At 42.3% G+C, this 16317-nt stretch overlaps 1 long non-coding RNA gene across 3 annotated transcripts in view; it reads right to left on the bottom strand.

Annotated features, from left to right (window-relative positions):
- LOC149125024 (uncharacterized) overlaps positions 1 to 16317 on the bottom strand; it is a 161171-nt gene that overhangs the window by 59890 nt on the left and 84964 nt on the right. For 2 of the 3 annotated variants that reach the window (XR_016212277.1, XR_016212275.1), the window contains one exon: positions 12821 to 15021. The exons of the other annotated variant lie outside the window; for it this stretch is intronic. This is a non-coding gene — a long non-coding RNA (uncharacterized LOC149125024). Of the gene's footprint in view, positions 1 to 12820; positions 15022 to 16317 lie in introns of those variants that run through there. 3 annotated transcript variants of the gene reach the window in all.

The following is a 16317-nucleotide window of genomic DNA, read 5'->3' as shown; positions in this document are numbered from 1 at the left end:
TATATTTGTGATAGTAACCGCCTAACAAAGAGAAAAGCCAATGCCTCCACTGCAAAGGCACATTCGACATGTTGTATTTTATATTAAAACTGAAAATTATATTTAGAAAAGGTCATTTGACATGTTATTTATAGAGAATTCTGAAAATTTTGGTTTTATTTTATATTCAAGGGTCTACCCTCCGGAGATTTTTTTTTTTTTTCAATTTAAGTTTCCTTTTATTTTGAAATTGAAACAGCGGAATGCAGTGGTTTGTCACTGGGGAGAGAAGCAGAGGGCGCCCCCTCCGAAGATCAGAGCCAGCTGTCCCACCCCCCAGACAAGCACAGAACAGACTCGAGGCTGGGAAGTGGGGTACAATCAGAATTGGGGTGGCGATGGCTGGTGGGTGTCCAGTAATGTAGTTTTCAAAGTTGTCACGATTACAGAGTAAGGTAGCACTCGTTCTGAAAATAACAAATCACAAGAGGTAGTGCTCAGCCTTTCCCCCACCCACATTCATAAAAATACACCTGTCACCCTCCCGCGTCAGGAGATGCACACCAACCCACCCGACATCAGGAAAGGGGGCTCTTGTGATACATTCTGGCTTCAGATTCTGGAAAAAGAGCAAGAACTCACACAGCAATAGAGGTATTCATTATGCTAACTCATGATCTGCTGAAATTCATTCTGAACACCCTCCCATAGCAGTGGCGTCCATGAAATCCCCACAGAAATGTTACAAGGGGTCCCTCAGCCGCTACGGAGATGGTGCAGGGTCTAGACTTCAGTGCCCATAACACACACAAGCCTTCCTCCTGGTGGGGTCCCCAGAAGTCACCTGGCTAGGAGCAGGGAGGAGGTGAGGGGCCCAGGTAGGGCTCCCTGGAACGGGGTATAGGTGAGACGAGCAGAGCAGGCAGAATGTGACAGGTGTACCTGTCAGAACAGCCAGTGCGTTATCTTAAACAAGTAAAGAAAATCGCCAAAGAGTGAAACTTCATTAGGGGGGTGGGAGATTAAAACAATCCAGTGGTCACTGGAAAATATCTCCCTCTTTTTATTAAAAAAGTTTTTTGTAGTTTTTTGGAAAGTATTTTTAAGGTAACTTTTTTTTTACCTTTGGAAAAAGATATCTTCCCCCCACCCCCCACAAACCTAAGCAAGTGGAAGTGCCACTACTAATTCATCTCTATTGCCTGCTAAGAGGTAGATAAAACAGAAGAGAAATGGGGCTTCTAGGAGGAGGTCCTTTAGCCAGTGGGGAGGAGCTGACATCACCCAGTGACACTCCCCCACTACCAAGACGCCTGCACATAGTGGAGGCCTGGACCTTGGACCACCCTCTCTGGAGATATTTTAATATATGCAGACAAACAGGGAGGCATAGCTTAAGAATAGATAAAATCTTAATTAAAGCACTTCAAAAAGTTCATGAAAAGTGGAATTAAGGAGCCAGTGTTGCAGCTCAACAGGTTAAGCTGCTGCCTGCAATGTTGGCATCCCATATGGGCACTTGTTCCAGATGGCTCCACTTCCGATCCAGCTCCTGGCTAATCCACATGGGAAAGCAGTGGAATATGGCCCAAGTGCTTGGGCCCCTGCAGCCCTGTGGGAGACCCAGATGAAGCTCCTGGCTACTGGTTTCTGCCCAACTCAGCCCCAGCTGTTGCATTCATTTGAGGAGTGACCCAGGGGATGGAAGATGTCTCTCTCTCTCTACTTCTCCTTTTCTTTCTCTGTAACCCTGCCTTTCAAATAAATATAATATATCTCTAAAAAAAAAAAAAAAACAAAATGGAGTTAAAAGGTAAATATATTTTGGTGAAAAAGAATTCTGAAATCCATGCTACTGTGTCCAGCACGGCAGGGTGTCAGGTTAACCAGAAAGGGGACGGCGTCACATAGACTAAGGAAGCAGATTCAGATTAGAGATTTCAATGTGGGGAAACCAGGGGACACTCTGTCCACTGCCAAAGTTGGAGGGAGAAGCAGAGGCTCAGATGTCTGGTTACTCCAAGTATTTATTATCAACGGTGACATGATCAATTAATCATAAAAAATGTACAGCTTGATGAAAACAAGAATTTATGATGAGTGAGTTTAAACATGATGAAACAGGGAACAATGGGGAGTTTCAGTGTTTACAGGTGTTTGCTTGGAAACTAGGATTAAGAGAATAATCAAGAACAATCACAGGGGCCGGCACTGTGGTGCAATGGGTTAAAGACCCAGCCTGCTGAGCCAGCATCCCATATGGGCACTGGTTCTAGTCCCAGCTGCTCCACTTCCAATCCAGCTCTCTGCTATGGCCTGGGAAAGCAGTAGAAGGTGACCCAAGCCTTTGAGCCCTGCATCCACGTGGGAGACCTGGAAGAAGCTCCTGGCTCCTGGCTTTGGATTGGTGCAGCTCTGGTAGTTGTAGTCATCTGGGGAGTGAACCAGCAGATAGAAGACCTCTCTCTCTCTCTCTCTAACTCTGTCTTTCAAATAAATAAAAAATCAATCTTTTTTTTTTAAACAAAAGGGAACAATCACAATGCAGAGGAACCTTGAGGGGAACTAAATATTATGCAGAGGGAATCCCACTTGCTGTTTAGCTCACAGCATTCTCTTAGCTGCTTCGGCACCAGGTCAATTGGCTTTTGCCATTGTTAACATAACGTGACCTCGCACCCTTGCAATCGTGCCAAGCATGCCCTCAGCAGATCAGGTCATGTGGTGGTCTCTGAAATCTAGGCCTTCAACAGAATTCAGGCCATATGGTTGTCCCCAACACTGTGCATAAGAGAGGGTTGTCAAAAAGTTCACAGAAAATGCATATGATAAAGAAATATATGAATTTCAGAAATTCTGACATCGAAATAAACCTATCTTCCTTTTACACATTTTTTAGCTATTTGGTAGAGACAAAAAGAGAATTCCCATCTGCTGGTTTATTCCCCAAATGCCCACAATAACCAGGGTTGAGTCACACCAAAATCAGGAGCCTAGAAATCAATCTTGGTCTCTCTCAAGGGTGACAGGAACCCAGGCACACGATCCATCACCAACTGCCCCCAGGGTTCACAGGCAGGAGAGGAGCCAGGATGCAACCCAGGTACTCCCATAAGGATGCCGGTGTCCCAAGCAGCAGCTTAACCACTACACCAATTGCCTGTCCCTAAACTTAATTTTAACTGGATTTTTTTCATTAATTTTTTGAAGTGGCCTCATAGAAACCAAAGATCTTGCCTATATGTTTCACTTGGGTCTGGTGATATGGCCACGCTACATGAAAACTCCCCAGAGACCATTCCTGCTTTTCTGAAGATTGTCTCAACCATCCCTTCATTGCATCAGCAAATATTTACTCAAAGTGGCATATTTCCACCCAACCCAATCCAATGTACACCAGCCAAACAAGGATATCGGACCTTTAAACATCAAAGGCCACATTTATATTAAGCAGAAAATATGTCTTTAAATTTCTGAAAGCCCTAGCCAGAGCCCTTTTTTTTTTTTTAAGGAACTGTGACCATCAGTCAGAGAAGTGACCGCTCACCCGGTGGCCTGCTGCTGAAATCTCTCTGGACCACTTGGTGCCTTTGGTTTACAACAAAGAAAGTCTCATTCTGCAGCCATATAAAAGGATCTTCTAATAAAAAAAGCTTCTTACCTGTCTCAAAGGAATATTGCAAGGACGAATTAGATAATGCCTTCAAAAGCTACTTCTAAATGCTTCTATGGAAATAAAAGATGCCATCACTATTGTCATTTTTTTAAAGACAATAGTGTTACTTGTCTCTCTTAGAAAAGGTAGTGTTGCATCAAAAAGAAAAAGCCAAAGAGCAAGCATACTTAATGCAGCCACTTTTTTTTTTTTTTTTTCGCACTTGAAAATGCATTTGCTGCTAGATGGGCATTTTCTTTCTGTGGTTCTCTTCTCCTTTCCTCCCCTCCAAGTTCAAGCAACCCTATGAGACCTGAAGTTTCTGTAGTCAGGGGCTGGGAGAAGAATAGAAAGAGGCAATAGCAATATCTAAGCAGAAAACTGCAGAGAACAAAATTACAGAAACTTATCACAAGAGGAGACTTTTGACAGCATGTAATTCAAACTCTTTGCTATACTAGTAGAAAACTTAGACTAAAAAAGTTTAAGCAACATTCCAAACAATATATAGTTATGAAATAGTCTTGGTAGCTTGCTCTATTTAAATATTTATATTTATTTGAAAGGCAGAGAGATAGAGCTCACATCCACTGGTTCACGCCCCAAAATGCCTATAACAGCTTGGGCTGGGCCAGAATGAAGCAAGGAGTCCGGAATTCAATCCGAGTCTCTCACTTGAGCCATTACTGCTCCTTCCCAGAGTCTACATTGGCAGGAAGCTGGAATCAAGAGCCAGAGTAAGCATTGAACCCAGGCACACCCATGGTTTTCTTAATTGTTAGGCTATATGCCCACTCCCATGGTAATCCTTTTTAACACAGATTTATTTGTTTATTTTAAAGGCAGAGTTACAGAGAAGAAGAGACAGAGAGAAAGGGAGATTTTCTATCCACTGATTCATTCCCTAAAGGGCTGCAACAGCCAGGGCTGAGCCAGGCTGAAGCCAGGAGCCAGGAGCTTCAGTCGGGGTCTCCAACATGGGTGCATCATTCTGAGTACTTTGGTCATCCTCTGCTGCTTTCCCAAGCACATTAGCAGGGAGCTGGATCAGAAGTGGAGCAGCTGGGACAGGAACAAGAGCCCATATAAGATGCTGGCATCACAGGTAGTGGCTTAAGCTGCTACACCACAACACTAGTCCCCACCCCTGCTCCATGGTAATTTTTAAACATAACCATATGGAAAAAGAAAGGTAATGCCTGTTTCAGCACCATTAAAGTCCCAGAATCCATCTCATACTCAAGTTCTTAAAGATGGCATCTGGGCCCTGAGACTCTACAGCATGGGAGATAAGATTTATGGTCCTCAAGTCTGGGGGCCTAGTCTCCTTTCTGACCCTTACCCCGCCCCCCTTAGATGGGTAACCTTGGCCAGATAATCTCTCCAAGCTTAATTCTCTGGGCTGTAAAAGAGGACATCAGCAGTACCTTCTCACCACAGGGTTGTTGAGAGGATTAAATGAGACTACATAGATGGTGTTTAGAACAGTGTGTAATGATAATTGTTGCTGTTAATGTCCCTAGATAACAATATTAAATGAGAATTAAATGGGGAAAATGCATGTAAAATGTTCATCACAATGCCTGTCATCATAGTAAGTGCTCTACAAATATCAGGAAGTATTATTACTTCATAGACCCACACAAGCAATCACTTAACAAGTCCTTGCTGAGTTCTTACTTGGTGCTAGAAACTGTTCTCTGCCCTGGAGGGGGACCTCCCTGAGCTCACCTTGCTTATAGGCAAATGGGAGATACCACCACATCATCAAGAAGTCCAGTATATGGGGGTAGGGAGGGCAAACTAAACCCATAGGCCAAATCCCTGCCTATTTTTGAATAGTCCATGAGCTAAGAATGAGTTTTACATTTTTTTTTAATGCTTGGGGAAAAAAATAAAATGAAGAAGAATATTTCATGGCACATGAAGAGTATCTGAAATCCAAATTTCAGTGTCCATAATTAAATTTTGCTGGAGCACTGCCACGCTCATTCATTTACATATTGTCTATGACTGCTTACACCCTATAACAGCCAAGCTGAATAGATGCAAGAGAGACCATATGGCCAGCAAAACCTAAAATGCTTACTCTCTGGCCCCTCGAAGAGTCATTTGTCAACCTCTGCCCCATATCATGGTAAATCTTACAATACAGATGTGTGCTGAACATTGCTTTAGAAATATGAGGAAGGGGATGTGGGCACCTATTCCTGCCTGAGAATTTGAAGAAGTTTTACTGCAGAGCTAAGTAAGATAAGTGGGAGTTTGCCAGATACAGGAGGGGACTTGCTGTATAAAGACCCAAAATCACAGCAGAGCAAGACAGTGTCTGGGGAAACAGCAACACACTGAGCTGTTCTTCATGTCCACCCTGACCTCATTATCCCAGCAATGCTCTTGTGTGCTACCATGTGTCTTCTATGCAGGAACACACTAGGTTTTTAACGGTCTAACAATCTCTAGAACTTTGTCCTTAATGCCAGAACAGCTATCATGTCTGAGAAGAATCACATAGAGTTTTTGATACCTCCAAGGTTTTCAAGATTCTGATGGAAATGAGACTTAATGGCCTCATTATGAATATGCTCCTTCCTTGTGTCCATGTCTGCTCTCGGTAGCATGTATCACAGGATTAGTTGGTAACTGTGATTGGGTCTTATTGTTATTGGGTGTTAAAACCACACCAGGCTGCAGAGTTTTAAAGAGCACTGAGACATGTGCTCCATGAATAAGAAGGAGCAGAGAAAAAAAAGAAGTAAGAAAAAGAAGGAAGGAGTTAGCAGGTGACACCAAAATGACACTGGTAACAGAATGTTAAAGTCTTCCGATCCTTAGGCTGGAAGATGAGCAGCACTGACTGTTGGAGACACACCTGACACAGGACATGGAGAAGAAGCAAGTGGCAAATGCATAAATGGCTTCACCTGCAGGGCCCTGTGTCATGGACCTGCTTACATCCTATCAGTGAAAGGCCATGATCTTATAAACTCAGAGATTACTATAAACTTGAACTGTATCAAAATGTGAAATATATGCATACATGCACACACATGCGTGCACACACATACTAATCAGTTTATCTCCCCTCTGACTTGGAAGGGCCCGGGGATACCCAGGACAGCTCGGTCTTTCCATTTCCACACAAGGCACAGCACTTCTCCCCAACGTGACCAGGCACCCCCAATGCAGCTTTCAGCATTACTTCATCCTTCCAGCGTCCATCATTCCGCCAGTAACTCAATGACTGAGCCCCTCTGTGAGGCAAACTGTAAGTTTCAATGATACTGTAGGGAATGACACAGAAACCATCTGTGCTTCCATGAAACTGGGTTCCCAGCACGTCAATGAACTGAATCATCTGGAATGATAAACCAAGTTGCCCCATAGAGCCACCCTGGACAGTGATCTACAGTGAGGTAGGAAAGAGAATGGATGGCACCTCTCCACAGACAATACCTAACAGGAAGTTCCTTGGCAACATGATTCGTGTCCTATTTTTGGCAGTGTTGATTAAACAACTCTAACTCTCACTTTGAGCCATGAATGTGAAAAGCCAAGCCAAGGAGACAATTGCAAGTCACAGGCAACACAGGGTACTCAGCATCGTCTCCTGTTGCTAAGTTGATCTCTTCATGCCTAGTTCTCCCTTAACTTGAGATGAGTGATTTCCCCCCCAGATTCTCCTTAGTGCTTCTGCAAATGGGCTTCAGAGGTCATCACCACCAGCTCACCAGAGGTGCCTAGACATACATAGGAGCAGAAGGGGACACTGTTTGTTTCTTCAGCCCTAAGAGAATGCACTTCAATTCACCCAGCCCCTGATTCACTAGCTATGTTGGACATGCCTGAACCACACTTAGTAGCAGCTACAGGCGGACACAAATATCGCTTATTGACCCTGGAAGCAAAGAAACTCTGTGGTTTGGGTAACTGGGATCAAAATTGAATCCACGCTGCATATATATATATTTCAACCCCCAACCAATATTCACATCATAAATCAAGTTCTAGCACTTTGCATAAATGCTTTCAGGTACAAAGTGCCTCATTGCTATGTTCTTCACCTCTGAAACAGTGTATTTTTGTAAATATGGAACTGACAACAGCAAACCATTCAACTAAGTAGCAAAATGTGCTTAATGGAACAAGTGTTCTCCATGCTGCCAAACTCCAGTAAAATCAGAAGGAAAATAATACTTCTTCCTTCAGTAAAAAAGAATGTGCATAAGATTGGGAAATCTCAAGGATACACTGATAATCTCACCCACAACAACAATCCAACAAGCTACCTGCTCTTTGGAGGAATGACTACAAATAAATCTCCTTCAAACAAATGAAGTCACATTGTTATTTTAATATTATATGTGTCATAAGTATACATAGCCTTTTACAATAAAGAAGACTGAACCAAACAAACAGTAAAATCTCTTCAATTTTATTTGAAAGAGACAGAGACAGACAGACAGAGATCTTGCGTCTGCTGGTTCAATCTCCAAATGCCCAAAACAATCAGGACTAATCCATGCTGAAATCAGGGGCAAGGAACTCAATCTGGGTACCCCAATCGAGTGGCAGGGACCTAAGTACATGAGACGTCACCTGCTGTCTCCCAGGGTATACATTAAGAGGAAGCTGGGGCCGGCGCCACAGCTCACTAGGCTAATCCTCCGCCTAGCGGCGCCGGCACACCGGGTTCTAGTCCCGGTTGGGGCGCCGGATTCTGTCCCGGTTGCCCCTCTTCCAGGCCAGCTCTCTGCTGTGGCCAGGGAGTGCAGTGGAGGATGGCCCAGGTGCTTGGGCCCTGCACCCCATGGGAGACCAGGAAAAGCACCTGGCTCCTGGCTCCTGCCATCGGATCAAGCGCGGTGCGCCGGCCGCAGCGCGCCGGCCTTGGCGGCCATTGGAGGGTGAACCAACGGCAAAAGGAAGACCTTTCTCTCTGTCTCTCTCTCTCACTGTCCACTATGCCTGTCAAAAAATAAAAAAAAAATAAAAATAAAAATAAAATAAAATAAAGAGGAAGCTGGATTGGGAGCAGAAGAACAGGAATTCCAACAAAATAGAATCCGGGCGTTTCCAGCAGTGTCTTAACTACTACACCAAGTCTGCCCCCAAAGGACCCTTACAATCAAAATATAAATAAAATGAGAAGGGAAAGTATAGATGCAGCTGGGAGTAGTAATAGGAAACGGGGTGGAATGCTTCAGTCCGTATGTATGTGGCTGCTACAAGTTTCACAGCTGTCCTCTTTGGAGGAGAGGACAAAGGAGAGTATGAAAAAAGAGGGGACTATAATCAGTCAGAGAGTGAAGTGATGTCTCTTCTCCGTCATTTAGGCTGATGTTCAACAGCAACTCTTGACACAGTGACCCAAAGCACAGAGACAGCTTCAGAAGGAGTTGGTTCCACCTGGCAACTGAGTAGCATCTCCAGGATATGACTGCATTAGACTCTGAGCTCTCATTGGGTGAGTGGTGTGGATCAAGGTCCTTAATCACTTCTGTAAACCCTAGTTTTCTCATCTGTAAAATGGGGTAACATAACATAGTATGTAGATCCGTTGGGTTTCAAGAGGATTAAATGAAATAATGAGGAAATTATAGAGCCTGACATGCAAGAATTCTAAATAACTCTTATCTATGAGTTTTAATGTTTTCTTTATTTGCTGGAGAGGCAGTCAGAGATGAAGCAGGATAAGAACTCCCATCCTCTGGCTCACTCCCCAAATACCTGCAATGGCCAGGACTGGATCAGGTTAGCTGGGGCTAGGCTAAGGCCAAAGCTAGGATCCAGGAATGCAATCCAGATCTCTCACAGGTGTAGCAGGAAACTAGCCCCTTGAAACATCACTGCTGCCTCCAGGTTCTGCTTCAGGAGAAAACCAGAATAGGGCGTCCCAGCCAGGAATTGAACCCAAGTATTCTAATGTGGGAGGCAGGAATCTTAAACATTAGGCTAAATTCTGCTCCTCTACCACTTTCCAATAACTCTTTGTCCTTTTATTGAAGAATAAGGGAAGTGGTAGAAAGTTGTGGTGAGGAAAGGGCATAGCTACCAAATACCTTGATTTGAGTTTAGTACCAAAAAGCCATCTAACTATCTTGGGGACAATTTCTTAATAGAATACAAAAAAGTTAGGCTAAATTATGTTGAATGTAACCTACATCCTTAAAATAATTCCATGCCTTTGAGTTTAAAACCAGTAAGTTCCTATATAAATCACATTTCTTGCTAAAGTGCCATGTACCATATGGGCTCTCTTGTTCTCCATAATCTGGATTCAGTGTTGTCATAAATCAAATCAAGTGTCTTAAGACACAGCTGACAAGTTTAGACTAGAGTGTGGGTGTTTGTCCTGTTTCCTTACAAGAACTACAGAAGGGGTCATTCCTTTTTTTAGTTTAACATCAAAGTCTCAATAGCCTTAGGTTGTGACCTTGATACTTTTTCAGAGAAAAAAATCGCATCCTTGACTTTATACCTCTGGAGAATTGCCTCAAGGTTTAGAATTATGGAAATATGCCTAGTCTGTTTCACAAAGAATTCATAAATCTGATACCACTGAAATTTTAAAAATGCAATGCTTACTCTAAATAATAAAAAGTTATTAGAACTGCATGAGTAATTGCAGTAAAAAGAAATCACAGAAATATATCTTTTCAAGGAAAATATCTCACGGTGGGTGATTTCTGAAGCCCAGAGTTGTGATTCTGAATGGCATACATGCAATTTCAAAATGTCTCTTCACTCATGTTTCTTATAACCACAAATGCAAAACTCTTGCTCTTCTGATAACAGCTAGGCATCATTTCATTCCCTTTGTGTTTCACACGTATTCTGAAATCCTGTAACAAAAGGTGTTATGAAACGGATGTATGAGATTTATCTAAAATCCAATTGTGTTTAGCAGTAATACTGCTTATGGAAATCCCCCTTGTATAAGGTCATACGTGATATATTTACACAGTAACATACGGTAGCCACAACAAATAATTATGAGTGATTACTTAAGCTGCAGGTATTAATGTCCTCTTCTCCCATTCCTCTAGCTGTTTGAGTCCTTTTTGAATATAGTTCATTTCTATGGAATCCACATTCCTTTGGTTGAATGTGCTGATTCTCTCACACATGATTTAAATTTTCTAACAGATAAAGCTGGTACAACCACCAAGAGACTAGCTCTGCGTGTCTCCACAATGCTTATAATAACACATGCTGATTTTTGTTCAGATTTACTTATTGAAGAACAATTTCAATTTTTAAAATATGATAAAGAAAAAATTTTTAAATCTATCATATGGTATTTAATCATTTTAGGGGCCTTCAAAAGTACGTGGAAATGCATATTATGAAAAATCTACATGGGCTTCAATTTTCTTCTGCATCAAAGTAAACATCATTTAATTCTACTTTTCCCAAAACTTCTTGAAGTTCCCTCATAGAGACAGCTGATTGGATTGCATGGGATTGGTAAAACACTATGGGGTTAAGTCAGAAAATATATAGTTTCCATCCTGACTTCACCACTTAGTAGCATGTCTCTGAGACCCACTCAGCTCACTTGGAAAATTAGAGCTAGGACAGAAACCTCATAGGACTATTACAGGGATTAAATAAAGTAATTTATAGCAAAAGAAGAGTGCTGTGCAAATATTAACTGGGATTCTGTAATCTAATCGATGGTATATTAAATCCTCTGAGGAGATGTGGAATGACTAAATGGATAAAGATGATAGAAAGATAGATATATCACTCTTGTTATTGATAATGGTCCCTAACACATGTATAATATCATTACAAACCAAACTTTAAAAGTCATGGAGGAGCCAGAGCTGTGGTGTAGTGGGTTAAGCTGCCGCCTGAAGCACCAGCATCCCATATGGGCGCCGGTTCGAGACCTAGCTGCTCCACTTCCTATCCAGTTCTCTGCTATCACCTGGGAAAGCAGTAGAAGATGGCCCAAATCCTTGGGCCCCTGCACCCACATGGGAGACCCAGAAGAGGCTCCTGGCTCCTGGCTTCAGGTCGGCACAGCTCAGATTTTTGCAGCCAGTTGGGGAGTGAACCAGTGGAGGAAGGACCTGTCTTTCTCTCTGCCTCTCCTTCTCTCTGTGTGTAACTATGACTTCCAAATGAATAAATAAATTTTAAAAAATGTCATGGAATCTTCAGACAGAAGAATGGTGGAAGGTAGGGTTTGGTGGAAGAGGTAAATGGGGAGTTATTGTTTGGTGAGTAGAATTTTTATTCACAAAATGCAAAGAGTTATGGAGACAAATGATTGTACAACATTATGGATGCATTTAATACTACCATTAAAACAGTTGAGACTAAATTTTATATTATTTGTATTGTAACACAACAAAAAATTGGTGGATGGACATTTGACATCGTTATTAAGATGCTACATCCTGTATCAAAGTTCCCAAGTTCAAGTCCTAGTTTTGCTCCCAATTCCAGCTTCCTGCTAACATCCTATGAGGCAGCAGATGATGAATCAAGTGGCTGGATTCCTGGTATCCATGTGGGAGACCCAGACTGAGTTCCTGGCTCCTGGTTTTGGCCTGCCCAGCCCCAGCTCTTGTAGTCATTTAGGAAGTAAACCAATATGAGATCTCTCTCTCTCTCTCTCTCTCTCTCTTCTCTATCTCCCCGTGTGTGTGTGTGTGTGTGTGTGTATCTGTCTTTCAAATAAAATAAAGAAAAAATGGGGGAAAATGTCTCTGTATACAGTCATCTAATTTATGTTCTGTGTCAGGGCATCCCCCAGCCAAGAGGATGGATGGAGAGATCCAACTGTACTCCACTCACAGAAGGCATATCCTGTCCCAAGATTGTATTAAGAGTACTTTTTCTAATTTATACAGAACTCTCCTATGGACTAGCTATGAGCCTGATCAGAATTACAATATTAAATCCTCAGATAATTATCAATAGTATTATTGACCCACTCCTACAAATTAAAAAACCAAGACTCAGAGAACTGAAACCAATTTTTCAAGGAATGAAGCATGAATCAAGGTTTTGGGACACCTAAGCCAATGTAATGTCTTGTACAAAAGGGAAACCTAACAGCAAGGAACTCCCAAACAAATAGTGCATAGACTGATATAAAACTGGGCAAGAAATGAGACAGATTCGACCACAGAGGGTAAATTTCATACTCCTTTTATTTTCATCAACAAATCCTGAAGCCACTAAGAGGAGGGGTTATGTCAAGAACCTAGAGCACTACACTGGGGCACAGAAAGCCAATCACCACAAGCAACACGATAACATACAATTCCTTCCATGCAAATGCTTTTAATATAAGTAAAAAAGTTTTTTAGGTAAATAAAAACAATGAAATGTTAATAGGAGCTATGACAAAATATAATATAAATACATTTTCCAATTTACATTTCTAAACTGATGAAGATTTGAATAAATGCTCTCAAGAGGATGTGAGTGGCAGGCATTTGGTTCAGTGTTTGAGACACCTGTGTCCCATATCAGAGTGCCTGGGTTGGAGTCACTCCCAGTTCCAGGCTCCTGCTCATGTGCATGCTGGGAAGGCAGCAGGTGATAGCTCAAGACATTGGGCTCCTGCCGCCCACATTTCTCAGCTCCCAGCTTCTGTCTGGCCTTGCCCCAGCCATTGTGGACATTTGGGAAGTGAATCAGTGAATTGGGATCTCTATGTCTCTCCATCTCTCTCTTTCCATCTCTTTGCCCATCAAATAATTTTTTAAATGAAAGATGGGGTAGGGTGTGGCTTCAGACCTGGCAGGTGCTAGAAGTTGGGAGGGTAGCCTGAATCCATGTTTAACAACTTTTTGCAGAAAATCTGTCAGAGCATACTGGCTGACATGAGTCACAATGGATAGGGCAAGCAGCTGTAGCATCTACATCCTGCAGATAGAGATAAGCAGAAAAGACCCAAGGGATGCAAGTTGAAAGTTGAACAGAGCACATCAAAACCTGTGAGCTGGAGAAATGTGTATCAATGACCCATTGATGGAGGCAGATAATTGGGATGCAGGCAGGATGAGAACAAGGAACAGCATGTAAGCAAGGGGAGTCTGAACAAGCAACAGAAAAAAGTATGCTCTGTGTGCTCTTAAATATACTCTCATTGTGGATGAACTAGTTTCGTTTAAAGGACCAAGGTCAGAAGGGACAGGAGGATCTAAGCCCTGGAGCTCTGGAAGGCCAAACGGTGAGCAAACAGAATCTTTATATGGATTAAATCTTCAGCTTGATGCTGTGAAAGAGTCCAGTAGTCCTGGAGAGGATGGAGTCTTCAAAAACCAAGGTAAAGGGCGCTTGGAAGTAAAAGAAAAATCATAGGAACCTGTACAAAAAAGAGAATCTAGGGCACAGTAAAGCGGCATTCATTCATTCATTTATTCATTCAACAAACTTCACTGGGTGTCCATTAGTAATCTGTATGGTAGTAGTAGCAGCAGCTAAACTTCTGGAGAGCTTACCCTATGCCACACATGTTCTAGGGACTTGTAAATCATTCCACCCTTGTTCCCCTACCAGGCAGTTACCCTTACTATGCCTATTTTGTAGATGAGGAAACTGAGACAGAGAGAGGTTAAATAATTTGCCTGAGGTCATTCAGCTAATGAGTGGCATGAGCAGGATTTAGACCCAGGCCCTTTGGATCCAGAGGCTGAGCTCACATCCTTAACTAGGACAGCAGCCTGCGATATTCTGCCTCTGGGCGAGCTTCCACAGCTACAGAAAGACCTGCTGTTTCTAAAGGGATTTACCATCCAGTGGGAATTCTGGAATGACAGTAACTAAGAACATGAAGGAGAGGACTCCAGGAAAAGTGTCAATCTGTTTTTCTTGGTAGGCCAAGATTTTCTTGCCTTCAGGTGGATCCCATCCATGAAGAGTTTATCAATTCTGGTAACTTAACAGGTGGCATTAATGAGCACAGGAGGAAGACTCACTCTCAAACACTTGAATGATATATTTGAATTATGCGCATATAGTTTGAGTACTTAGCAGATAGCTTGAACTCACTTCTGCTTTCCCTGAAATCCTTGATTGAAAAAAAAAATCTAGGATTCCCTATAGTTTGCCCTTAAATGGATGTGAACCTCTACTCAGAAACTGTTCAAGTATCGTTTAGAAAGTTCTCCGTCAACATTACACAGCCTGCAAAGAAAAGCTCTGAAAACGCATCCATATTAAAGATCACTTCTGAGCTGAATACGTTGTGGAAATTCTGCTGAGGAGAGCAACACGTGTGTCCGTGAAAATGTACAGGAACACTCAGAGACTTCCAACATGCTTTCCTCAAGAGCTGCGTCAGGTGGTTTCTCCGCTTGGTGCTGTGGCTCCAGGTTTTGCTTGTATTGAGAAGCCTCGAAAAATCCATTTTTGAACCCCTAGGTGGCCACACAGATATGGTAAAGGATTGTTAGTTGCAGTTTTTAAGTTGACTTGAACTTAGCTATTTCAGTCACTTTTTGCCTCATAACAAAACACCTTAAGACAGAGTAACTTAAAGCAACAAGGGAAAAAAAAAAAAAAACCTTTTTGGCTCATAAATCTGCAGTTTGAGTGATGCTCAACGGGGGACAGTTCCTCTACTCCACACAGCCCCATCCTGTGGGTCCTGCCCTCTGTCTCCACCACATGGTCTCATCACAGTGGTTGGGTTTCCACATGTTGGCTCAGGGCTTCCAAAGCACGTGGCCCAAGGAAGAGTCAGAGGGAGGCTACGGTGCCTTTCATGACCTAACCTCACACATGCAGCCTGGCTTCTGCCACTTTCTATTAGTCAAGGCAACTGGTGACAAGGCCAGCCTGGGTTCAGTGAGGGCAAACAGACTCCACTTTTTCTGTGGGAGTGACAGTGTCTTGGAAATTCATGTGGAGTGGAAAAAATTGCTCCTGCCATTGTCAATGTAGTCTATGAACCCATAGGAAGAATCAATCTCAGATTCTATACCAGGAACTCAGGTGCAACAACCAAGAAAATGTTCACTTAGCACATGAAGCTGTGAAACTTGTTTCTCTCTTTTCTAGTGCCTTCCAGAAAGCCCAGATAAATGCATTGCCTTCCTCTAGCCACTCCTCTTGGCAAAGTGCACACGCAAAGACTTATTTTGTCCTTATCTTACTTCCCAACCATGTTTCTCCCTTTGCACCAATTTTCTTCATTTTTAAAACACCCTGTTGCTGTGTATGCATTTTGCTAAGCTGCCTTAAAGTGAGATATGAATTTTTAAAATGCTCTAAGAAACCAGAGATTCCACACAATAGGAAGTACAACTAGCAAAAAAAAAAAAAAAAAAAAAAAAAGGTTCCCACAAGTTTAAACCTCACTAGAAATATGGCACCATTTCTTATCATGTAATATAGGGCCTAGGCTCTGTGTGCAGGCCCTCACTAAGACTGTAAATTATTAAAATTATTTTTTTTCCTTTAGTCAAAGGCAGGGGTTGGGGTAAGAACAATGAGGTCAGTACTTCTGCAGTACCTGAGAGAACTGTAAAATCACACAATTTTTATCACATAATAATTTGGTGATACTTACTAAAGGTCATAGAATACCATAGATATGAATGCCATGAGACTACTTCTAGGTTCTAGGGTAACGAATACCCCAAAATCTAAGAAATCTTCATGCTGCATTAGAACATCACTTCCATGTGTTAGGAAGTCACCTCAGCTTATCT

The sequence above is a fragment of the Oryctolagus cuniculus genome, chromosome 8 (genome assembly GCF_051225735.1).
Source record: "Oryctolagus cuniculus isolate XC-2025 breed Fujian yellow rabbit chromosome 8, ASM5122573v1, whole genome shotgun sequence".
Lineage (NCBI taxonomy): Eukaryota > Metazoa > Chordata > Mammalia > Lagomorpha > Leporidae > Oryctolagus > Oryctolagus cuniculus.
Note: the sequence above shows the minus strand (reverse complement) of the source record. Positions and strands in the feature narration are given on the sequence as shown.